The 25,504-nt window shown below is 39.0% G+C and overlaps 1 long non-coding RNA gene across 1 annotated transcript; it reads left to right on the forward strand.

Moving 5' to 3' along the window:
* Positions 1 to 21,319: 21,319 nt before the first annotated feature.
* On the forward strand, positions 21,320 to 25,018 carry LOC135750367 (uncharacterized). Its single transcript, XR_010532700.2, has 3 exons — positions 21,320 to 21,460; positions 23,335 to 23,465; positions 24,405 to 25,018. It is a non-coding gene; the product is annotated as an uncharacterized lncRNA (long non-coding RNA).
* The last annotated feature ends 486 nt before the right edge of the window (positions 25,019 to 25,504 follow it).

Below are 25,504 nucleotides of genomic sequence, written 5' to 3' on the forward strand. Positions count from 1 at the left end.
GGGATTTTGTAACGTCCATACCGCTGTGCCACCAGAGGGAGCCCTTTCCGGAGTACTGACATGGCGCCGCCCTCTGCTTCTCTGATCATTTCCTTTATAGCTTAACTTAAGCTTCAAGCTGGCCTAGGCCTAGCGCGAAGTATTGCCAGTTTACCCTGCATACCAAGCGTTTATTCTGAGTGTTATTCTGATTGCCTGTTTATGACCTTCTGCCTGTTTTTCTGTTTATTGCCTTTGGATTACCCCTTGTATTTGTTTGCCCAGATAGGACTGCCTATTGATATTGACCTGCCTGCCTGTCTCTGTTTACCCGCTTTCCTTACGTCTTGGATTTGTTTGCTAGATTGGTTTGTTTTAATAAACATCCGCAAAATGGATCCCGCTGTTTCTGCTTCCTCCTTGCAGAGTGACAAACTTTATTAAAAGTGTAAAATATTAATAGCAAAATGACATTGACCTAATTCATTTAACAATATAACAGTTTACATATGATAATAATAATGAAAATTAAGATATCTTTTCTTGAAAATCAAGAAATATCATAATGACAGATTGTCACGGTTGTCAAATGTGATTGTTGTAACCTGGACTCTCATTTGTTGATTACCTGCCTCATTATCATCAGCTGTGCCTCATCTTCACTTTGTGTATATATACCTAGTCTTTTGTATTACCTGTTGCTGGATCATTGTCATTACTCCCGTCTGTTCCTGTTGTGCTTACCTGTCCGTTGTTTGATACTCGTGTTTTATTTTCCTGTTTTATATTAAATGTTATTTATTTCATCAAGAACTCTGCATTTGCGTCCTCACTCTCCTTACCAGTCGTGACACAGATGTTTATCTAAAGTCACCATTTCCATCTTTTTTAAACCCATGAGCATTTGGACACAAGCGATAGTTGGTGGCCCCACATCAACGCAACCTGGACAGATGATGATTGGCTGAAAAACTTCAGAATGCGAAGAGGCAGTTTCAGACTACTGTGTGACCCTCTGCGGCCCTGGCTGACCCGACAGAACATGAAATACAGAGAGACTTGTGTTGCGATTTGAATTTGGAGGTTAGACACAAACCTGGAGTATAGGTCTATCGCACAACTGTTTGGTGTTGGGTTATCAACTTGTTGCACTATCACCCAAGAGGTTGTGACTGCCATAAATGTTGTAATGAAGCCTCTGTACATCAAGCATCCCTCCGCAGCTGAGTTCAGGCAGATAATACATGGTTTTCGAGACAAATGGAGATTTCCTCAGATGGCAGGTGCAATAGATGGAACCCATATCAAGATCAAAGCTCCACCTGACAACTCCTCTTGTTATTACAACCGGAAGGGGGATTATTCAATCGTTCTGCAAGGTGTGGTGGACCATAGAATGAGATTTTGGGACATTAATGTTGGGCAACCAGGCAAGATACACGGTGCCCGTGTTTTCTCCCTCTCTTCTCTATATGAGCGTGGCAGTGCAGGCACTCTTTTACCTCATTGGACTGAAACGTTTGAGGGGGTTGATGTTCCTCTTTTCCTTTTGGGTGATTCGGCTTACCATCTACTAACTTGGCTCATGAAAGCTGACCCAGAAGGAGGAGCAGTAACACAAGAGCAGCTTAACTTTAACTACAGATTAAGCCAAGCCCATATGACAGTTGAGCGTACCTTTGGGTGCCTGAAAGGACGCTGGCGTTGCCTTCTTAAAGATAATGATGCACACATAACTTTTATAAGTTATATATTGATATAATTGTGTCCGCTCGCTGCGTGCTGCATAATTTCTGTGAGGTACAGAAGGAGGAATTTCTGGAGGGAGAAACAGTTGCAGAGGAAGAGGGACCTATACCTGATGAACAGGGGCCTGCACAGCAGCAACACGACATTTAGAGATGCACTTGGTAGCTACTTTGCTACAATGTAAATTACCAAAGCCTGTAAATAGTCTTGTTTTCAGTATTCACAATGTTAAAGAATAGTAGAAATGTGTAATCCCTTTAATGATTTTTTTTTAAAGAAAAGTGCTAATATTGTCTAATTTAAAATGGATTAAAAGAAAACATTTTTGATTTAAATAATTTTATTTTCTGTTTATTTGTAACAAATGTACAGTTGGAACATTTTAACAAACATTCTTTTCTCCATGTAGTAAGAATAATTGTGATAAAGTGCTGTGTCGTATAGATAATAAGAAATTACAATAAAAAAATTAGGTAACATATTGCTTGTGATTGATTTTAACCTCCATTTATACGGTGGCCTCGAGGTGCGAAAATAAATGACAATGATAAATTACTTATTTACAAGATTAAACACAAATGTACAAGTTTTTTTTAACAAATTTACACGTTTTTTAACAAATTTACAAAGAGTAAATAAATGTACAAGTTTTTTTAACAAATTTACAATAAGTGAACAAATTTACAAGTTTTTCTTTTAACAAATTTACTAGTTTTTTTAAACAAATTTACAATGAGTAAACAAATTTACAAGTTTTAAAACAAATTTAAGTTTTTTACGGAAAGGGTAGGTACAATACACTGACGTCACGCATCCAAGAAACCCGGAAGTATCGCCGTGAATCACATGAGAAATGTGAATGCGATGTTGTGTATTAGGCTGTACATCCTTTTGATGGAAAGAGAGTTATAATATATAATCTCTCATTGCTTCCGAAGTGACTTAAAGGGATATTGGACCTTATTTTCAGGTAAGTGAAATAGTTTTAGTTAGCTAACGCTAGCTTTCCAAGTTGCACACGTTTTGGATGGCAGTAATCAAATTAATTCACTGACTTTCTCATTAGATTACAGACAACACGATAGGGTGCTTCAAACTTTTTACTCAGGACTGCATTGTTCGTTTGCTTCCGGGGTTACATAAACTGAAACGGGAAAGCGTGACGAGTTTGTTTACATGGTGCTGCAAACTCAAACCCAGAAGAACACTTCAGAGGAATCAAGGGTGCATTAAGTTGTTTGATGATATAATCTGAATAATCTTTAAAAGCTTAGAATTTTATGTAATGAGACGATTTGTTAAAATAACCTAAATTTATACTATAAATTATATTTTCATTTAATCATTTAAACCTCTCTGAATGTGATGGTACTGTAATGTTTTATCATATTACAAATACTCTAATGTTGCCTAAGCAAACTGACATTTATGTATAGATAGATAGACTGCCAAGACTAAAATCATGATTATGTTCATTTCCAGTGTCTGTGATATTGAAATACTAAAGGAATAAGAGGAGGACCACCATTCGTTTCCTGATCAGAACACAAGAGAAGAGTGAGAAAAAAAATTAAGCATGTAATTTATTGATGAAAATTAGGACAAATAAATCTCATGACCTCCTTGATCTTTTTTTACATGCAATTTTCTCCTCTTTCTCAATACACAGATCTAACAGTGATTCTGGAAACATCTCCTATTATGGAAGATTATCGCAACATTTGTGTCTTGGATCATTTTTTCTTGTTTCTCTGCTGTATGAGGCAGGGGCTTCTTTCCACAGATTTAGCTGTAAGGTTTAAAGTTCCCGTTTTACCTGATCCCAATTTTTAAACTTTAGTTGGTGTGTAATGGTGTAATTTATGCTGTTAGAGCATAAATAATATCTGTAAAATTATAAAGCTCAAAATTCTATTCCAAGCGATATAGTCGCCAGCTAAGCTCAAATGGCTCTGCTAAGGGAAGCTGCTGTTGAATTACAGCACACTAAACAAGCTACACAATCAGAACTAGATACGTATTTCTGAAGGAGGGACTTTATAGAACAAGGAAGACATCAGCTCATTTTTAGGAAAGTAAAAACAGCGCTATAGAGATAAGTAATTTTGTGAAAAATACTGCGTATTTTTTACACACAAAACATGAAAACACGCTATATTGCACACCTTAACACAATCATAGTTTGTGTTAAATACTCTCATTCTCACGGCACCTATTCACTGCAGAGGATCCATTGTAAGCAATGTAATGCTTAATTTCTCCAAATCTGTTCCAATGAAAAACAAACCATCTATATCTTGGATGAAAAATTCCTTTAATCCCAAAAACAAACTTTTTACTTTTCTTTATTGTTACAATTTGTACAGTTGATAGAAAATATACATTGGAACAAATTTATATACAGTGGTGTGAAAAAGTGTTAGCCCCCATCCAGATTTCCCATGTTATTATTGCATATTTGTCACACTTTAATGTTTCAGATCATCAAACCAATTTAAATATTAGTCAAAGAATATAACACAAGTGAACACAACATGCAGTTTTTAAATGAAGGTTTTTATTATTAAGGGAAAAAAATCAAAACTACATGGCCCATTACTTAACACGTATCTAATGTGTGCCTTGTTTGTTAGGGGTGTGTGTGTGTGGGTGCACGCGCGTGTGCTATTCCTGGGTTTATAAGCATGTGTTGGGCAGCCAGTAGTTAAAAAAGAACGAGTCCAACTTAATTTTTACTGACTTCTATTTCTCTCCATCAAAGTAAATGCGTTCCATGTGAATTCGGAAGTCAGTTCTGGTTTTGACAAAAAAATCACACCATGTTATCTGTGATTCCTCTGAAGTGTCCTCCTGGGTTGGAGTTTACCATGTAAACTTGTCACACTTTCCCGTTTCAGTTTTTGTAACCCCGGGAGCGAACAAACAATGCAGTCCTTACTTCAGTGAATATGTGGTGCCCTTTAGGGTCTCATGGAGGTTTAACTGCCTGCTAACAATAGGCACTGGATTAGCCATGTTACACTTGTAAACATACACATAAAAAAAACATTCTTAACTGTAAAACTGCCTGTTTAACTTCAGACGAATGTAACTTTGTCAAAACTGTTGTCTGAAAACATTAAGAAATATACCAAATATTACGTGCAATATGTGTAGTTTAAAAAAAAAAAAAATCACTATATTATCCTTGTGTATCCCACAATAAAAAAAGACTAAACATTATAGGCAAAGCCTTTCCTATATTACAGTTTTTTATGATTGTTTACACACTAAAATGTAAATTTCCACACAGTTTGCAAAATTCTACTCCAATGAGCAAAACACCTCCACAGATTTGCACAACATTACACACAATGTTTGCTTCACCCTTTTTGCAAAACATTACACACAGTGATTTGTAAAACTCCACACACATTTTCACACCTTATACACAGATAAGGATTGTAAGGTTACTTCCTTGTCATTACAAAGCCCTGGATTGCCAATTACAACACCAATGAATGAATTGGATAGTCACATCCACCAAGTGTGGAAGCACATATGTGCAAATTTGAAAACGCAGCACTCAGTTGTGCTATAAAAGGAAACTTTAATAAAAATGGAAAGACTAGAAGAAGAAGAAAAAGAAGAAAAGAAAGAAATGTAATTGGACACAGGGCAATCACCAATGTGCCAGGGCAGCGAGGGGGTAACATCACCCTTTGCGCTGCTACCACACAAAATGGGGTCCTCCACCACCATGCAAATATGGGATCCTATAATGCAATCTAGTATTTGCATTTCTTGACAGATTGCACAAGATTGTCACAGCAATAAACCAAGTAGACCAGATGTGGTACATTGTCATTTGGAACATCAGGCTGCTCTGGTCCATAATTGGTTCCATGAGCACCCTGAATTTGAAGTCTTATACCTTCCCCCATACTCCCCCTTCCTAAATCCAATAAAAGAGGTTTTTTTCAGCATGGCGTGGAAGGTATATGACCTGTGGCCCTATTACCATGTGCCCTTCATTCAGGCCATGGAGGAGTCTTGTGATCGTATAGAAGCAGCTTCTGTGCAGGGGTGGATTCGTCACATGAGGCGATTCTTCCAAAGGTGCCTTCCCAATAAAGACATAGCCTGTGATGTGGATGAAATCTTATGGCCTGATGCAGCCAGACTGAGAGATGATGAGTAGTTACAGTATACTTGTTGCTTTCACAGTAGTTTTTCTTCATAGTCAAAGTGTATGTACTTCATGCATTATTTTTTATTTCTCTATAGATATATTGTTATTTGTTTCAATGATTACTGTTGGTTGATTACTGATTATGGTAAGAAATACTGTAAGTATTGAAATAAATACTTGAAATAATCAGTCTGCAGCATCAGTGTTGTGCAGTGCTTGGTAAGTTTATAGTAGGCATATTTGGTACTTTCTCCCCATATCTCAAACTAATCATGAAGATTGTTTTCGGTTTGTCACAATTTTTTAAAATCTAAATGATCCCTTACATAACAATGTCTGGACAAAAATCTAGCACATGCTATTGCCTAAAATTATTTTTTTACAAATGTGTTTTTTATTTATCACAGCAGTGTGAAACTGGCTGCAATAGTGTCTGATCATTGAGGACTGTGTTGGTTAAAATGAAAACTAATAGCATTTTCACAAATATGTGTATATGTTTTGACTGAAGTGTGTATGTTTTGACTGAAATGTGTCATTTTGCAAACAATCTAGGAATTATGCAAATTGAGTGTGGTGTTTGGATAACTGTGATTATATTTTGAAAAAAAAGAACCTGGTTTTCAAAATTGCGTGTAAACAATTGAAAAAAAAACTGTAAAAAAACAACAACTACAAGTTGAAGTAGTGTGCACTGATGTGGATGATTCACTGGCAGCAGGGCAGTAGGCTGGGTTGGCTGAAACTGCTGGGACAAGGACCAAGCACTAGGGATTGATAATGGTGGGATTGTCGTGGTCCAGGGTGGAAATTGTAAAGAATGAGATTGAGGCTGACCAGGCATTTTTGAAGCATGAAGATGAGGCTGACCAGGATTTAACTCACTTGCAAGAGTGCCCATTAGTTGGAAAAACATTTGGTTAATGGCCTGTTGCTGTGCCTGCATTACCTGGAATCTTCTCTCCTTGGCTTCCTGTTGTGCCTAAGTATTCTCTCAAAACAGGCAGTCTTTTGAGCCACCTGGCTTTCTTCAGCTCTCGGCAAATATGTCAGCATCCTTTTGTTGTCCATCATATATGACTGGACTTCATCATCAGCTTTACAAGACTTTTTCTTTCTTTTTCGAGCTTTGGCTCCAGGAATTTGGCTTCAGTCTCCCTCCTTTGATGCTTTCTTCGTTGACATTGCTCTCTGTACTTGGATCATCAGACACTGCTTCATCAGCAGCAGTAATTGAGATATCAGTATGAGATGATATGTTGCTTGAATCTCCCACTGTTTGGAAATATACAATTTCTCAGTGTTACTCGAGTCATTTTAATGCGGATGAAAATATGTATTTCAATGCACAGTGCAAACCGTGTGTGTGTGTGTGTGTGTGTGTGTGTGTGTGTGTGTGTGTGTGTGTGTGTGTGTCTGTGTCTCTCTCTCTCTCTCTGTGTTTGTGTGTAGATGAGGATAACCGTTCCTCAAAAGGAAAGCTGCATCCATCTGGAGGTCGCATATGCAGGCTGTTTCGTCATGGAACCTGGTTTAATAAAGTTAACTGAGCATGTCTTTTGCAAGTCATAAGCATATTACAACAATTTACGATTAACAAAATAAAAAAATCTTGATGACGTATACAGCCTACAAATGCGACATACAGAGGATGCAGCCTTATGTTTGAGATATACGATATAAAATGAAAACTTTAATGGGAATTAAATTGATGTCATTTTGGCATAGCAAATGTATATACTACCATAGATAACTAGTTACACCATAACTTTCGAAAAGTGGTAAACTCATCGTCAATATCTGTGTCTGATGCGGTAGCCCGGTCACCTGTGTTAGCATCATTGGAAGAGGACGAAGTTGAATTTTTATGGGACTCAACAACATCCACTGGATCAACGTCTGGTTTTGTCCCAAGTATTTTGTCCAGGTCATGGTACCAGGGGAACTTGTCTTTCTCGTTACCCGAGCTGCATGTTTTATTAATCGAACTGCTCCAGAGTTCGTTTGAAAGCGTACCAAGACCACCTATTCAAGGAGGTCTCGGTCCGTTTGTTTGGTCCGCTTTTGGTGCGCACCAGAGTTCTGTTGCTGCATTCTCACCTGCCCAAACGAACCGCACCAATCTGATCTGAATCTGGTACGATTCAATCAAACTAAACAAGGCAGGTGGGAAAACACCCTTACTCTTCCTTGTCCAGACATTACAGTGTTTTTCTGTTTCTGTTTCCAAAAACATCACTCCTCAAAGTCCTGCTTTTACTGTATAAGTGTCAATGTACTAGAAAAAATAACCCCTACCACTGAGTCTAAGCCAGACTGGAATCAGCTGTGGTTGGCCCAATTTACCCAACATAGAGGTTTTTATACTGTATCTAAGGTTTGGAATATTGTTTTTGCCATTGTGAGATGTTGCGTGTTAACATTCGTAAATACTAAAAAACAATCCATAATTTTGTTGGGAGGTATAGCTTGTCTGTTAAGAAAATGTAAGCATGGTGGAAATGTGTTCACTGACTGCAATTTGTGTGAAAACCACATGAAATGTGGGCGCCAGAAAACTACTTTCAAATAATAAATGTACAAAAACAGTTTATAACTTTATAACAAGATATTGTGTATTTTTACAGCCTTTAAATGTGTAATGAATGATATTTACTGGTATAAAGCAGTCAAAAAACCAATAAATATGGATAAACACGGCATAATTCAGTATTTTTATGTTTAATGAATGATATTTGATAAATGATAAAACCTTGCATTGTAATTTGTATTTAATGTAATAAATAACATGTTATATTTTAAATTTACTGCTGTTCCCTTTTTTAAACTATTCTGAAATTATTAAAGAAATAACTTCAGTTATAATTTAACATGATACAATACCAGCTCTTACAAACAGAATACAGTACTTCCTGTTTTAACATGTATTTAATTATGTTGTCCAACAGAACAGAACCGAAAACAGTTGTACCTCTTACAACGTAGTTGACCACACTTTACACTGTAAGCCAAATCTAACAATGTCATAATACATAAACATCAAAATAGTGCAAAAAACAAAAACAAAAACCAAATAAAGAGTCACAGTGTACACTTGTGAAGACATTAAAATGAGCCATAAAAAAAGGCTAAAGTTCATGTTAATTTCAAATTTTACAAAGTTGCCAATTAAATTACATAAATGTAACAATTGCTAAACCAATAAAGACCAAGTGTTTTTGCAGTGTCTTAGGGCAGTCGAGTTGCCCTTGAGCAAGGCACTTGTCATCCATTACTCCCCGGGTGTTGCAGGGATAGCTACCCAATGCTCCAGGTATGTGTTTACGACTTGCAGTGCATGTGTTTACTACTCAATGGATGGGTTAACTGCAGATCACTCTGATTGAACATAGCTAAAAGGTGATGCAAAGAGCTTATAAAGAAGATGACTCGTCAGCTTGTACAGAGGGCGAGATCTCAGCCTGGCTCAGTGAATAATCAAACCACCGTATTTTGCTCGACGGCATTAATCACGGATAACATGGTCGAGAGTGCTGCAGTGCTAAAATCACCTCCTTAAATGGACTGCATGTACAGTACGAGGTGATTGATATGAGACAAATGAGCGTTCCACGCGCCGAAGTCTGGTTGCCATCGCAAGGCGTGTCCAACCCACAGCAGATGCTGGGCGAGCTCATATCGATAGCACTTCATGCAACTTTAAGCATAAGCGTCCCGTCCATCAGCTCGGGGCGGGACCTTTGCTTAGTCAAACTGAAGTGGTCTTATGAACAGAATGCCACGAAATTCAGCGTTCTTGGGACTCGTTAGGGGGGTACGTGAGCCCGCCTTGAGATGCCGCGCTATACACGTGAGCGCGATCTGGTGTTTAGCTCGCTTCCCGAGCATCATAAAACGAAACTCATTGTGGCGGGTAGCAAACTCACTTGGAGGTTGATATTTCCCTTAATTTCTCAGAATGTTGGAGCAGAGCTGAGGAGTGAGCGTCTTTCGGATCGACTAATATGAACCAGCCATCTGGCCGGAAAACTTCATAAACCGCTTGGCTGTAAGTCTTTTGAATGGCCGTCCGGAGAGGGCTCGATTCAAAACGCTTGGAGCCATGAAAAGGTCTGAGGCTGCCGTCTCTCTAGGAAGAGAAAATAACGGCTAGCGGAAAAACTGGGGTGGTCTGTGAGCAAATTTCAGTGAGAAAGCGTCTGAATTATTGTTTAGAAACCAACCCGGTGGCAATTCTCGGATTGGATTCTAAACAATAACTCAGATGGATTCTCGCTGAAATTCGCTGGCAGACCACCCCAATTTTTCCGCTACGGTACAGACAGTGCAAGCGAGGGTCTTAAGGCCATTATTTTTTCTTCCTAGAGGGATGGCAGCCACAGACCTTTTCATAGCTCCAAGCGTTTTGAATCGTGCCCTCTCCGGACGGCCATTCAAAAGGCTTACAGCCAAGCGGTTTATGACGTTTTTCGGGCAGATGGCTGGTTTATATCATCGTTTATATCACACCTCCGCTCTGCTCCAACATTCAGAGAAATTAAAGCAACACTATGTAGTTTTTTACCTTTAAATAATGTCTCTTAAATTATTTCAGTGATAGAACAACTTTTAACTGGACAAATTGTACCGTTGCTGCAGCATCCTAGCTGCTACAAGCACACTCTGAAAGTGGCGGTGGAGGGTAGTTCACACAGCGCCGCCCCTCCCCCTGCCTGCAGAAGAGTGTCTGATACCAGGCACTGTTGCCCTTTTCAACCACATGGGGGAGCTGTAAGTCATTATTACATGGAAACTACACTTTGCTACCCGCCACAATGAGTTTCATTTTATGACGCTCGGGAAGCGAGCTTAACACCAGAGCGCGCTCACAGTCAGACGCGCGGCATCTCGTTTAATGCGGGTTCACGTATCCCCCTAACGAGTCCTAAGAACGCTGAATCTCATGGCATTTTGTTCATAAGACCACTTCAGTTTTGACTTAGCAAAGTTCCCGCCAGAGCTGACGGCCAGGAAGCTTAAGCTTGAAGTTACACACGGCTGCATGAAGTGCTATCGATATAAGCTCACCCGGCATCTGCTGTGGGTTGGACACGCCTTGCGACGGCAACCAGCCTTCAGGGCGTGGAACGCTCGTTTGTTTCATATCACCTCATACTGTACATGCAGTCCATTTAATGAGGTGATTTTAGCACTGCAACATTCTCGACCGTGTTATCCGCGATTAATGCGGTCGGGCAAACTACAGTGGTTTCATTCGTAATCACTGAGACAGGCTGAGATCTCGCCCCCTGTACAAGCTGATGAGTCATCTCCTTTTATGAGCTCATTGCATCGCCTTTAAGCTATGTTCAATCAGAGTGATACGCATCTCATGCTTAAACCACCACGGTGCAGACATAATCTCCAGACATAATCTCTAAAGGCAAGTTTACTGTTAGTTTGACCGCAGGGGTTTGTGCCAGCAAGTCTGCTGGTTGCGTTTGACTTACAGCACACGTAAAGGTACTGCCTATTTGTGCAGTAGGTTTCCTGCCTCTTTTGAACGTGGGCTATTTCATTTTCTTTTCCATTTGTACCAGTGTTTAGTAGTTTTTGTTGTTTTTGTTTTGTGTGATTTATATTCAAGTTGATTTATGACACAGATCGTGCATCGGAGCTCCGTCGAGTTCATCACCTAAATTTTTTTTTCTTACTATGTTATTCCTACTTATATAATATAACTTATTAGTTTATCCTAGGAATACTTTACCGTGACGATTACTGAGCAGGACTACCACGTGAAACGATTCATCACTAATAAACACCCAGTGTTAGCATATAGCCCGCTAGGATCAACAAACGGGGACGGCTGAAGTTGGTTAATGGCGGATTCATCTGATATATGCTTTTCTGACCTGTCCTCACCTGAGCGGGAAGCTGTGGAGGAGTTGATACCCGGTTTTAGCAGATCCAACGCAAGGTACAGCGCCCACTTCACCCTGGCTCCGAACGTCCACAAGCGACCGAGGCATGCAGCAAGCGAGCACCCTACGCGATGCAGCTTCACGGACCGTGAACGGCTGAACGGAGACGCCATGGCCCAGCATGAAAACGATCGGGCAGCTGCTCGGCCTTCGCAGATTCAGCGTGCCTCACATCACCCTGGCCCCAGACGTTCGCAGGCGACCGAGGCGTGCAACAACCGAGCAACCCACGCGATGCAGCTCCGCGGACCGCGTTCGGGTAAACAAAGACGCCATCGCCCAGCATGAAAGCGGTAAGACTCCGCTTGTTATTGTAACATGTACTACTTGCCACATTTATAGTTTAGCTACTGCCATTAGCATAGAGGGGTTTACATGCACTAACTGTATTGAAGTAGTAATGCTGACTGTAAATATGCTAATGTAAATATTACAAATACTGTATCGAGCGCACATAGTGTTTATCAAAATACACATGGCTCGGTTCCGACATCAGAGTCAAGTCGGCAGACTAACTGGGCGACTGTCAGGCGGCATAGTCATATACGGCGTCCTTCTAAGACCCATACGGTAATTTCTAACAGATTCGATCCCCTAAGTACACCAGCTGAAACACCTGTTAAAAGTGCCCTTGTCATTGGAGATTCTATACTCAGGAACACTAACATTGAGGCACCAAACACCATAATTGACTGTACCGGGAGCCAGAACGTCTGACATTAGATCCAAACTTAAAGTGCTGGCTAATGCTAAGCGGAAGTTTTCTAAGATTGTTATTCACGCTGGCAAAAATGACACCAGGCTCCGCCAGTCGGAAATCACCAAAGATACTATTAAGGAGATGTGTGAAATTGCAAAAACAATGTCAGACAACGTAATATGCTCTGGTCCCCTCCCCGCCTACCGGGGAGATGAAACACATAGTAGATTAGTGTCTCTCAATGGCTGGATGTCAAAGTGGTGCCCTCAGCATAATGTAGGGTTTATAGACAATTGGAAGCATTTCTGGGGGAGACCATTCCTCCTAACCCGAGATGGCCTTCATACGACATCAGAAGGAAGTGCTATACTCACCAGAAATCTGATTAATAGTCTTAATTCTGATATAGTCTGACTATCCAGGGCCCAGGTCAGGAAACAGACGGATCGGCTTAACAGTCCGTCTGTTAGCTGGCGTGATATGTCAAGATCACTTATATCCCAGCACTTTGAGTCGATCTTACCAGAATATCAACACATTTCAACTGTATCTGTTCCCCAAACAAACAAATACAGAGCACCGCTTGCCACATCTCGTACAAATCTGATTAACATAAAATTTGAAAACAATACATTAACAGATGAACCTCGAATGTTAAAATTCGGCCTTCTTAACATTAGATCGCTTACCAATAAAGAACCTATTGTTAATGAAATAATTAATGACCAAAACTTAGATGCACTCTGTTTAATTGAAACCTGGCTTAAAGCAGACGACTACATTAGTTTAAACGAATCCACCCCACAAAACTATTATTATAAACACGAACCTCGATTAAAGGGGAGAGGGGGTGGTGTAGCTACAATATACAACAATATTTTTAAAGTTAAATCTAAACTAAAATTTAAATCATTTGAACTAATGTTATTAAATATGGAAATAACTGATCGTAACAACAGTTGCACATAGATGGCTGCACTGTGGTGCCATCTTCCTCGGTTAGGAACTTAGGTGTGATGTTCAACAGCAACTTATCCTTCAATAGTCATATCGGCAACGTCTGCCGCACAGCATTCTTCCATCTTTGAAATATCTCAAAGATATGCCATATACTGTCTACATCTGATGCAGAGAAGCTTATCCATGCTTTTATGACCTCTAGAATAGACTATTGTAACTCGCTACTCGGGGGATGCCATGCAAATCAGGTAAACAAGCTTCAGCTAGTTCAAAACGCTTCTGCAAGAGTGCTTACTCGATCTAAGAAGTATGACCACATAAGTCCAATTCTGGCATCTTTACACTGGCTACCAGTTAAATATCGCATACAATTTAAAATATCACTTATCACCTACAAAGCCTTAAATGGCCTATCACCCTCATATCTTAGAGAATTACTATCAGAATACAATCCATCACGTGCACTGCGTTCGCAAAATTCTGGTCTCTTAGTTATCCCTAAAATATCAAAAGTGTCTAAAGGTGGAAGATCCTTTTCCTACTTAGCCCCTTAGCTCTGGAATGATTTACCAACCGTTGTCCGAGAATCAGACACAGTAGATACCTTTAAATCTAGACTTAAAACTTTTCTCTTTAACAAGGCATTCACATAATTTGTTTTAGTAATGGTACTCATCTCACAATAGATAGCTTGTACAACCTAATAAATAAATAAACTAAATCCTCATTTTTGTCAACACTTCAAAGAATGGTAAATGCTATTAATATTCTTAAGAAATATTTTTTATCTCTCCTTACTCGTTTACATATGTGCAGCAAACCATGAGTCGAGCATAAACTTTCAAAAACAAATGTCACGTATAAAATAGAAAAGCTACATATAAGGAAAAGAAACGCTACTCTGTGCACATACAAACCACAATACAAGGCGAAAACTTCAAAACTAGACCAATAAAACCCAGAATCGGGCCATTAATTGCCAAGCGCAGAGGAGTGATTGAAAGGTATATATGGAATTATGTTATCACTGGCTCGGCCCTCCTCCTGAGGTTTCTGAGGAGGAGGGAGTCGAGTAAGGGAGTACTGTGAAGCCCAGACAGGCATCAGGGAGATGGCTGGCGCAGTCTCGTCCCCGTCTCCCCTTTACTCCCTTGCTCGTCCAGATTTCAATGAAGCTCAGTGGGTATAGATTTGTGGTGTTAAGCCCACTAGTGGGGACGGGACTTCAGTCCTTAAAAGGTTGTCACTACATCCATCTCCAAAAACATTCCCTGTCCCGTGCATTTTTCTCATTCTCCCTAAACCAAACTGTGCAGAGTCTGTCACTGGGGTGACGTTGTATCTTCAATACCTAGATGTACATGTGTGTGTATGTGTGTATATATATATGTTTGTGTATATGTACATGTGTATACATATGAATGGCCCCGACGCTAATAGGGTTTTGTTTTTCTTTCTTCATAAGACAAACAGACCCAGTTCCGGTAAATGTGAAAGTCGGCACACCTCTGATCCACCGGCTGACCTTCAACGTGATGCCCAGCTGATGCCTGGCAGAACCCGCTTAACCTCCGCCTAATCTCCTTAATCGTTTCAATGTATAAATATATCTCCCAAGGGTTTTTCCCTTTTAGGACTTTTTTTACTTCCCCGGCTAAGCCTGGGGTTTTTTCTCCTAGGGGGTTTTTCAACCCAGGGAGGCAGCCTTCTTGGGCTTAACTTAGCACCCTCTTCTTTACGTTACATTAGCAATACGCACGCTTATAATGTTGATTCATAGCCGCAGCAAATTTAGCTGCTTGTGCTATCGTGTATTATGTTGTGCTATCTGTAGATTTTCTGTGCTTTCCACTGCTTCTATTAATGTAAAGCTGCTTTGAAACAATCACCAATTGTGAAAAGCGCTATATAAATAAAATTGAATTGAATTGAAAGTTACGGCAGTAGTGTGGAAACTGCATCCCAGAGGCACGACCTACGTGCCTTTATGACACGATGACCCTTTACAGCAGGTAGGACCCCCTTCACAAGGCATCCTTATGCAAAGTATGATCTATCCCTGTCTGGTGTACAGCGAACAGTCTAGACCCCGCGAATTCTGGTGTAAAACACTCTTCTCCTCACTACAGGAGCTCATTGCACGGCGGCTCTCACCCCCTACGCTAATATCTATGTGGCGGCGATAACAGCGAACCATGCTTTTATGGCCGGCCATTCTATTTAAATCACAAACCTGTCATTTCTCAGATGCGGATGGTGCCCGAGGCGCAGCGCTCTGGAACTGTCCAGGTCCTGAAGGCAAGGTGCAGCAAGCAACCCTTAAAAGACACATGTTTTTTTCTCTCGCCCTCCCTTTGGTCGACGGCGGACAACCATAAAAAAAACACTCTGCCCCGTCAATGCTGTGATTGTATTGTTGTTTTACACGTCACGGTGCGTTTAAGCCAACTCACAGTCATATTTTCTATTTACATGTACATACTTGCGGCGCTCTGGGAACTCGCTGGCTTGTATCTTTATGGTGCTTTTACTCAGCCCTGTTCGGCGTCTCGCCAGTAAGGCACTTCAACCGTTGTATATGCACGGCGTGATGGGATAACATTCCCCCATAGCGTCAGCAACTTACGCAATGCAAAGTGAACCGTATTGAAAGGGAACGATTAGGTTACTCACGTAACCCTGGTTCCCTGAAATAATGGGAACGAGCATTGCGTAGCTGGCTGTTCTATAAACGTCATCGCAGCAAGCTTTATTTGGCTTCGCACTTCAGTCGAATAAGGTAAGCGGATGGCGTTTCTACCCACTTATTTAGAGCCCCGTAAGCCCCGCTCTTTCGCGGGTTTAAACACCATTGGTCTGTAATTCCAATAGGCTTCAGTCATGGAGTGAACAGGAGTTTCCCCCCATAGCTTCAGCAACTGACGCAATGCTCGTTCCCGTTATTTCAGGGAACCAGGGTTACGCGAGTAACCTAATCATTTGTGATTTGGCATAACTAGTTAATTCTGTGACATGTTTACATTGTTTTGGTAAACAGTGTGAGAGTTTAGTTTACAATTTGTGATTTTGAGCATGAAATTAACGATTTTGCCAGTTGTGTATGGTAGGTGTGTTAGTGCATTAAGAGTTTTGGAAAATTGTTAAAAGTATAAAAAATCTGTCATAGCAATCGTAAAAAACTGTAAATTTGTGTCTTTCCATCGTTATGTTTGTTAGTGGGCTGCAAACTTCGCAAAACTAGCATTTTAAACATTCCGGGTCCTCGCGTGATTCAGCCTTTGTAATTATTCGTCTCTTTTTTTCCTCTCCCGCATACACAGTGGGTGCATAGACAAATGTTCGCTCGCGCTCGATTGCTTCCGATCCGGCCAGATTAAGCAGTATGAATGCTTTCGTTCAAGGCTCTTTCTCAGAGTGTGCAGCAGCAATGAATATGTCAAATTCCTGCTCAAACACACGCCAATTTTTGGCAACATTACCATCAAATACAAGAGGATCAGGTCTGCGGAACCCTTAAGCCATTATTTAGTGTGCGATGAATAACAATGCCTTACTGTGTGTATGCTTGTTGCTTTTCCTCGCTGTTTTCAGGATGCTGTGCAGACCACTTCTGACACCATGTTGAATGACAAGTGGCAAGGCAAAAATCCTTTTTAACAACAGTATCTTTACTAAGAGACATGCAGGAGTTTCATATACAATATACAAACTTCAACACCGCAGCACCAACCCGCGCATGCGTATAAGCATGCTTTAGGATCTTAGTCTGCTCAGATTTAAAGCTACAGAACATTGCTATGTTCTACAATTCCCTTGGGAATTAAAGTAGTGTTTTGGTCGGAGGTTTATAGTGTTTTAAATAAGGTTATTCCCCTTCTCCCGCTGAATCGCTACAACTAATAAAAGCTTCCACGATGTAACAAACAAGGTTGGATCAGTTGTTTGCAAACCAACATTTACTATTTAATTTTGAGCATGAGAGACAAAATAACTATACATGCACATGAATCTTATAACTGTGTACAATTAGTAATGTGTCACTGTAAGTAAAGAATGCATTTACAATGTATGTTGTCAAATGTTGTCCTTCCATGTGTGCAAAAAACTTTTTACATGCTATAAAATTCTGCCTCAAGTTTTACAAGTTAAGATGGGTAACACTTTATTTTACGACCCGCAAAGTACCGCGTAATTAAACCGAATTTACAGCATACCTATTTGTAACAACAGAGTACCTCTACAGTACGTACTTGTAGTTATAAGGGAACAATATTTTAAGTTTGGGGTAATAAGGGGGTAAGAATATATGGAAAATTATTCTCTTAAGTATTTCATAACTACAGGGTACCTATTGTAATATTACGTGGTATGTATGACTTACGTCTATGGGTAATATGGTCTATGTGTAATATGTTTTTTTTTTCATATTTGCTACTTACCTGATGAAGTGTTTTGTATAGCCTACAGTTGATGTCTACAAGCCACGTCGGCAAATAAAATATAACACACAATAAAAACAATAGCAATTTGTACCTCTTTGATGTATACATGAGTTACCAGGTAACTCTTATATTTGCGGGCTGTAAATTGTGGGGCTTATTCCCCGATTGTTCTGTGTATGTACCAAGTAACTCTTATATTTGCGGGCTGTAAATTAAAGTGGGACTTATTCCCCGATTGTTCTGTGTATGTACCAGGTAACTCTCATATTTGCGGGCTGTAAACTAAAGTGGGGCTTATTCCCCGATTGTTCTGTGTATGTACCAGGTAACTCTCATATTTGCGGCCTGTAAATTAAAGTGGTGCTTTGTTCACCTCTTGTTATAAATGTTATAGGGTAAATACCATAAACATACAGAATATTGTTATTTTTATTTTAAAACAACTTATTTCAAAACATCTTTAAAACACTATAATTAAGCCAACACTTAATGTTTATTATCACATAACTTTTATTTAAAATAAAAAGTCATGACAATTTTTCATTGTTTTTGCGGCTTGGCTTCCTCTGTTGGTGTTCTTGTCCACTCGGATGATGAGTTGATGTCGTCTCACAAATGCTGTTCTGCATTACATATAAAAAACATAAATGAAAGCCTTCAGTAAATGTTTCTTCACTGTGCCTTGACAGAAACAGAGTTTTCTGAGCCAGTTACGTTAATAAATTTAGGCTAACTTATGTGCTAGCTAACCTGCTACCGTTAGCTGGCAACTTTCTTGAAAAAACATTGTTTGAAATGCGTGAGTCATGTATTAACAAAACCAGTCACCTTATCCAGCATGCGGATCCTGCTAACATCACTCGCAGCCGTACTCCACAGTGTAGAACGTTTTTAAAACCTCTTAAAGAAATTTCACCTCAGGATCGCGTTCCAGCAAACCTCCTGCAGACGGCCGCACGCTCTACACCTGCGCAGTAGCCTACGCATGTAGTCGTCTTTTGCTTTAGCGGGAGCTGTTATCTGCTGTTGTTTCATTCTGGTTTGCCATTGCATAAATTATATTTGGCTAAAATACTTGTGTTTACAGTAAATAAATTGCAAAGCACCACATCAAATATGTCCGCAAATGTAGGAGTTTCCTGGTAAATAGGGAATAAGTTGCTATTTTTATTGTACTTACCTTAAAAAAAGATAACCACATTAAATCAGCTGGACTTTTGTTATTAAAAGCAAGTAATATAGGCTACTAAAATAAAAGTGACTGTTATATTTATTTGCCGATGTGGCTCGTAGACATTGACTGTAACATTCAGTAGTCAATATGAAAAATTCACAATAAAAAAAATAAAACATAATTTCCCCATAGACTTGACTAAGTCATACATACCACGTAATATTACAATAGGTACCCTGTTGTTATAAAATACTTAGAGTATAAATAATTTATAATTCTTCATATTCTTACCCCCTAATTACCCCAAAATTAAAATATTATTCCCTTATACCTACAAGTACGTACTGTAGAGGTACCCTGTTGTTACAAATAGGTACGCTGTAAATTCGGTTTAATTACGCGGTACTTTGCGGGTTGTAAAATAAAGTGTTACCTTAAGATGTTGTATGTTATGTAATTGTTATGAAGAAATGACTTTACAACAGTTATTTTTCCCTCACTTTATTTCTATTTCTCAACAATAAATTAATTTTTATGTAAATAACAGTATGTTGGAAACATAACAGTTCTGACTCCTTGCCACTGGTTTACACACTGCCATGTCATGTAGCTTCAAGTGCAATTACCTATAATAAAGAAATGAATAAACAATTAGTTGACAAACATAATTCCTAACTGTTTACCAACATTATCAAGTCTAACAAATATAATATCTGACCTATGTCCTGAGATGGTGCATAACAACATGGTTGTATAGTAAACGGTCTGAAACAGCATTGCCCATATTTGATTATATAATACTTTACGAGCAAAGCGTACACAGGACAAGCCTATGTCACTGCTGCACAACACAACATTTATTAAACTTTCTATCATGTTACACAATTCTTCATCTGAGAAACCTGAAGATGATGAGCTTTATTGTGGACCTGTCACTGTTACCTCGTCGATAACAACTGCATTAAAATTGAATAATATTTGATGAATAATATCTTACAAATCTGTTGCTTACAGTAATATAGAAATGTGGTTGCAACAAGAGTTTGTGCTCATTTAATTAAGAATATGGCCTTTAAAAACAATGAACTAACAGAAGATAACAGTTAAGTTAAGCGAAAAGATGTTGTACATCTTCTAGCGGTTTTTTGTGACAGTGTAATTTTCATGTAAGAACTGAATATTTACGACACTAATTTACGGCATGACGGCAAGCAGATTCACATGTGAATATTGCTGCACATTTGTCAGTAAAGCTCCAAGTTTATTTGGTACTCGCTGTACGTCTCCTTATTTCAGACTGCACGTCCTGTGCAACATTGTTATAGCAAAACGAAGAACAAGACAGACAGCATGTAAAAGACAATTACGAGCATTATGGTGAAACTAGCGTTAGACTAGTGATTGACAGAGGTGTCGTCCAATCAGCGGTAACAATTCCATCCACGCAATGTACCTACCTTTTCCAGTCTGTCGTTGTGTTTTCTGATTTGTTAATTGGTTTTCCAACTTGTTATTTTGTATTCTATTTTTTGTTTTGTTTTCTGATTTGTTATTTTGTTTTCTAATTTGTTGTTTTGTTTCTGATGTGTTATTTTGTTTTCTGACACTGTAGGTTAGAGAAAACATTCTGTACTTCACATACTTCTGGTTCACATACTGTACTTCTGCACAAGTTACATTTTCAGTTTTTGTGAGATAAACCACTTTTTGTTAAATAAATAATGACAATATATGTGGGGTTTTTGTGTCCATGAAGTTTGCTTTACAAATTGGGTTTGGATGTACATTTGATAAGATTGTTTTTCTTTTTTTTTTTTTTTTACAGAAAAACACAATACAAAATAAATCAAATGAAATTGACTTGCTGAGTCATAACAGGAATGCCAGAGGAATGGGGAAGGATAGTGTGGGTATGTGAGTCAGAGAATGATCTGGGGAACAAGGGGTGGAGATTCTTGGGGATTGCGTGCAGACATTAAGTGTTTACCTGTAACACTGAGAGAGGGGGGAGGAGATGAGAGGAAAAATGGCTGTGGTTTACAGAAGTGGGAGGAGAAACAGAGCCTCCAGCATGAGCCTTGCACGCAACTTAACAATACTACCTTTATAAAGAGACCATACACACACACACACACACACACACACACACACACACATACACACACGCACGCACACACACACGCGCACGCACACACATACACACACTCCTGCAGGAGGACATCCAGGGTTTCATATCAGTGGAATTTCAGTGGTAGTATTCCCTTATCTCAAACCACAGGTCCCACAGTCCAACCACTGCACAAATGGATTTACAAAGTAAAAGTGAGTCATCTCTGGTTTTTTTTGGAATATCATATCTCAAATTTGATTTATATATAAAAAGGGAATTTTGGTATATTTTTATTTATCTTGTTTCTTTTATCATTAATTCTAAGTAAATGGCTATTACAGTTTTTTTCAGTCGCTAACAAGCATTTGTCCAATCAGTTGTCACATTTTCAAAACTCTAAACACAATTAGCACAGCATCGGTCTTTTGTGGCCATACCATTCACACATTTCATGTCGTTTTTACACAATATGCAGTCAGTAAACACATTTCCACAAAGCTTACATTTTCTTAACAGACAAGCTATACCTCCCAACAAAATTATGGATTGTTTTTGTAGTATTTACAAATGCTTACACACAACATCCCACAATAGCAAAAACAATATTCCAAACCATAGATACAGTATAAAAACCTTTATATTGGGTAAATTGGGCCAACCACAGCTGATTCCAGTCTGGCTTAGGTTATTTTTTCTTTTACATTGATACTTACAGTATACAGTAAAAAGAGGACTTTGAGGAGTGATGTTTTTGAAAACAGAAACAGACAAACACTGTAATGGATGGACGAGGAAGCATAAAAGCAAGGGGCACATGGAGAAGAGCAGGCCCAGTGAGAGGTGCAGTGAGAAATGCAGGAGCAGTGAGAGGCGCAGTGAGAGGAGCAGGGCCAGGGAGAAGAGCAGGCCCAGTGAGAGGTGCAGTGAGAAATGCAGGAGCAGTGAGAGGCGCAGTGAGAGGAGCAGGGCCAGGGAGAAGAGCAGGCCCAGTGAGAGATGCAATGAGAGGCGCAGGAGCAGTGAGAGGTACAGTGAGACAGGAGCAGTGAGAGGTGCAGTGAGAGATGCAGGTGCAGTGAGAGATGCAGGTGCAGTGAGAGGTGCAGGAGCAGTGAGAAAAGCAGGGCCAGGGAGAAGAGCAGGCCCAAGGAGAGGGCAATGTAGAGGTGTAAGAATGCATGGTAGTGGCATTCCAAGGGCTGCAAGAACAGTAAGTCAGTGATGAAATTTACTGATTTCACTAAGAGAGGCTGGTGAAAGAGTGCAGCCCAATTTTAGGAGGTTGCCTCCATTATACGCATCTTTCAACAAACCAACAGGTAAGTATTGCATTTTACATGGATTGTTTCTATTCTCACTTGACATGTCAATAAGGTCATACAGTAATGCATATGTAAAAAAATTTGTCCCTCTAAAGAATGCAACGTCTTCCACCCTCTGGGGGAAGAGGAAAGCTCCTCAAAAATTATCAAGATCAATACTGTAAAACTTTTTCTGTTCTATCATATTGTGTTTCTACTTTACCTCGTGTAGTCAAGAGTAAGGGGAAAAACTGCTTTTTACTGAAATGCTTTTGAATGTGAACATTGCTGTACATGTAGACACACAGTTCCCAACCAAGACATTTAGCGTAAAAAAGGTGGATTGCATGTTTTGCATGAAAAAATACCTGTAAAACTGAAACATGAAAGTCTATGCAGTTTTTGTAATGTCAACAATAGCCAGTATTTTGAAACCTGGTGTACTTTAATTGATTGCATGTACCTTGTGAAGTGAAAAGAAGTGTTATTCTTTGAAAGAATAATTTCATTTTGAGTCAGATTTCCAGTGTTTTGGTAAAGTTAGTATGTGCAGAGAAAGATTTGTTCTATTTTGAAATGAAGAGTTAGTATTTATTTAACAAAATGTGTTTTTGAGAAGAAAATTATGCATTTGGCCAATTGTGTTTTGTAGGTGGAACTCTGTGTTAAGTGTTTAGAAAAATAATCTGAAGTATGGGTAAGCGCTTGTTAGCGATTGAAAAAAACTGTAAAGTTTTATCATTGATTGTTTCTTAAATTAATATATTTAAGAAATATATTTATAGATGCGAGCAATAGTCATTGACCATGTCATTGTCTATGGCATGACAATGGCTGAAGCAGGACTAAGAGTCCGTCCAAACCTGAGTGGGTTCACCGTGGCCACCATTATAAGGGCATTCAGACAACACAACAGGTATTATAATCTATTGATTTCCTTTTCACAATACAATTTTACAAGCCTTTGAAAGTAGTATATTGGTTTTTAAATCAGTTGTTACTGTATTACAGTTTTTCTGAATTGCTAAAACACTAAACCCCAATCTCTGAACCAAATTCATAGTGGCCTAAACCCATTCGTCGTCATCACTCTTTTTGCAAAATTCTTAACACAAACTTCTCACTAAAACACACATTTCACACTGCAATGCACTTGTTTTATAAATGCTAAACACAGGCAGGCAAAAGTTGAACACAACTAAAACACCGTTATCATCGAGTAAACACAACAACTCAAAATTCTACACACTTTTATCTAATGGTATTTTTTACCAATTGTGTGGATTGGAAACAGTCTGAGAGGCAGATGAAGAGTATGAGGATGAAAAGGACAGCAGAGACAATGCAATTGGCAAAATTTGCAGTTGGATTGCTGACTTTTTACAAAATACAAGAGCTGCTTACAGTAATATTGAAAACTTACTATTACTTGCAGTACTTACAGTAAAGTATTCACTATATTCACTGAACTAAACTTGTGATTACAGTAATAGAGATTTTTAACAGTATTTGTCAAGTGTGTTGTTATGTACAATAAACATGTATTTTTCTGGAAGCAAATCTCCTGGATGTTGTGTTTTCCATTTTTTAAGGTAGTGTCTATGGATGCTTGTAGTGTTTTATATTACAGACTTATGTGTGTATGATTTCAAAGCTTAGTTTGATTTTGAGTACAAGTGAAATGGTTTTGAAGGAATTGTTTAATTTTGCTAGAAGAGTCAGGGGTTCTGTGAATTTTGTTTAAAATTGGGATTTGTGTTTAAGGTTTTGAGAAAATGAGTGATGGTTTCAAAAAATGTGTTTTAGCAATTCAGAAAAACTGTATAAAATTGACAAGACATGTTTCTTTCTTTAGAGTTGAAAGAATGCCACATAGAGGTGGGAGGGTTGCCATATTTACAGCGGCACTAGAAACCCCTTTTTGTGGATATGGTTCGTGAGAACAACCTCATCAGACTCCGGGAGATCAAAGACAAAGTCATTGCTGATAATGTCAACTTCGAGAGCATTGATGATGTCAGCTTTGCCAAAATAAACCGAATTCTCAGGCTATTCTATAGGGTTCCCTTTGAGCACAATATTACTCTTTGTGCGGCCATGGGTTTGGAGGGGCTTGTCCACTGGCATGCTGTCCTTGGGTCTTACAACACCCAACGTCTCCTCACCTTCTTTGAGGAGCTAAAAGACATCCTCCTGGACCGCCAACAACAACACCCTGATCATATTTTCAAGAGTACTGTTGTGTGCAATAGATTCTGTTTTTGCATTGAGTTGTATTACAGTAGTGTACATGCAGAATTTACTATAGATTGATACTCTTCATATGAAATTTACAAATCTAAATGCCTAATCCTCTGCAGAGATCTAAGAACATCCATTACTGTAAGTTTCTAAAAATTTGCATTGGCAGTTATGAATCAAAGAACCTTCTCACAAATTGAGCATTGTGTTTTCAATTGTTTTGCTGTAGTGTGTAATGATGAGTATAGTGTTTACATTTTTGAAAGCTTCGAGCCTCTCTTTTGGTGTGAAAGTTTGAGTTTTGAAGTGATAAGGTGTGGTTATGTTTATGTAGCTTTAGAAAAGGGTGTTTTGTTTAGACATTGGGGAACATGGAGGAAACGTTTGTGAAATGTGTTTTAGCATTTGAGAAAAACTGTATTATCTAAGAAGGGACCTGGAACGTTGGGAAGCTGTATAACTATATATCTCCTAATTTCATCTAGCTGTTCATCATTACCCCACGTATCCTGGTGTACGTAACAATAAAGAAAACTGAAATGTTTGTGTGAAATGTAACATTGTAGCAATATGCATGGGTCCAGGTGGGATGAAGGATTACAGTTTTTCTCAATTGGTAAAACACTTAAACCCATTGGCTGAACAAAGTTGTCATTTGCCTGAACTCATTTATACAATGGTGCAGTCTGTTGACAAATCCTTAAACCATTTCAC

The sequence above is a fragment of the Paramisgurnus dabryanus genome, chromosome 3, assembly GCF_030506205.2.
Source record: "Paramisgurnus dabryanus chromosome 3, PD_genome_1.1, whole genome shotgun sequence".
NCBI classification, from domain to species: Eukaryota; Metazoa; Chordata; class Actinopteri; order Cypriniformes; family Cobitidae; genus Paramisgurnus; species Paramisgurnus dabryanus.